The following is a 1,815-nucleotide window of genomic DNA, read 5'->3' as shown; positions in this document are numbered from 1 at the left end:
GAAATGTCTGAGGAGATCAGAACATCCAGGGTGTGCCCTACAGAGTGAGTCAGGCCAGAGAGGAGAATAGAGAGTGAGTGAGAGTCGCAAATGTCGCGAAAGAGTCCAGAGGGAGGACAGGAAGCATCCAAGTGGATGTTGAAGTCTCCAAGAAGGAGGAGGTGAGTGGTCGAGACCAGGAGGGAAGAGGAGAGGGAGAGAGCCTGCAGACGAGGCATTCGAAAGAGGAGTAGGCCTGCCTAGGAATGACAGAGGCAGGAATCCACTCTAGGAAGATCAGGGCTACACCCCCTCTGGAGAGGTAGGACCTGGAGGCAGAGAGGATCATGTAGCCGTCAGGGAGGAGAGTGTCAAAGCTCGTGACAGAGCTGGCTGTGAACCATGTCTCTGTGAGACCGAGGACATCGAGGTCAAGTTCCTCCAGAAGGCGGCAGATGTCAGAGGAGTTTTTGACAGCTTAGCGAGAGTTTAGAGTGGCAATATAGAGAAAGTTGCCGTCCTTGAAAGACTTCCCGGGGGCAGGTACAAATCAGAGGTACACCCTGCGGAGGTGTAGAAGAAGCCTGGGGGGCGTGGGGCAGAAAGGGAAGGAGGGGAGGGCAAGGTAGCCATGGAGGAGGCAGCAGGGGGAGGCGAGGAAGCAGTGGAGGGGGGAGAGGGGACAGCGGGAGAAGAAAGGAAATTGATGAGTCGCTGGAAGCGTCTATCGAAGAGGAGAAGGTTGGCCTCAGGGCCTTGGACCAAGACGGTACCATTCACATAAACATTAATGATGACCTTAGAGGAGTGGAAGGAGGACAGGAGGGCCTCCCACCATGTGCCACCATTAATGGGGCAGAAAGAGAAGGGAGAGAGAGCACAGAGACCATATGAAGAGTTCATAGGTCTGGCGAGGGAACGACAAAGAGGATGTCTGTGAAAGTTTGCCTGGAGGATGCACTGGTATGGGTGTCAGTGATAGGGAGGCCTGGGTTGGAGACCAGGATGTCCTTTTTAAACTTCTTCCTACCAGAGTTTGTGAGGAGAGCAGGATAGTCGATAGAGAAGCAGTTAGAGAAAATAGGAGAGACAGAGAGCACCATAGAGTAGGTAGGGAGAGTATAGAAGAGGAAGGGAGAGAGAAGGGTAGAACACTAGGGAAGGACACAGGGGAGGGTGCAAGCAGGCGCGACAGAGGCGAGACAAGTTGAACAACTGGACAAGACGACAGACACTCAGATGTAAAATACTTTCACAATGCAATTTTAAATACTTTCACAATGCAATTTTTTAAAACAGGAGATAAATACACCCAAGTTTGAGAGTTTGCTAAATGGTCAGGTTTGCAGGGCAGAGTGAGGTTCTGAACCAACTCCTGCCTCACATAGTCGCAGATGGTTGACGGCTGGCAACTGGCTTCCCCTGGGGACACATGCAGACACTGGCTGGAGCTGCCTCAGTTGGAGCCGCCCTTTGCCTTGGGGCCCTTAGCCGCAGGGGCTGCCAGGCAGAGGGCTGCCCTAGGGAGTTCAGTGATGACCACCAAGCCACCAATCGGAAGGGGAGGGCGTCCTCGGGTGCCTGAATGGCAAGTGGCGACAGCGAGGCAGGCGAGCGCAGGACTCGGTCCTCGCTCAAGTTTGCAGGAGAAACAGCCAATGAGGGAGGAGGGGGTGGGAACAAGGGGAGAGGGCAGGAAACACAGAAAGGAAAGGTGCAGGGACAGAGAGAGTGCGAAAATGGCGCTCACACAGCAAACAAAGGAACACAAAAACAAGTTAAGGCACAAAATACAGTTTAGGAGGGAGCTGTATGCAGTAGATGCCTACCTCTGGT

This window comes from Ambystoma mexicanum (assembly GCF_040938575.1).
Source record: "Ambystoma mexicanum isolate Mex_15411 chromosome 12 unlocalized genomic scaffold, UKY_AmexF1_1 Mex_chr12_unloc.1, whole genome shotgun sequence".
In the NCBI taxonomy this organism is placed as follows: domain Eukaryota; kingdom Metazoa; phylum Chordata; class Amphibia; order Caudata; family Ambystomatidae; genus Ambystoma; species Ambystoma mexicanum.
The sequence above is the reverse complement of the archived record's forward strand: the minus strand, read 5'-3'. Positions refer to the sequence as shown.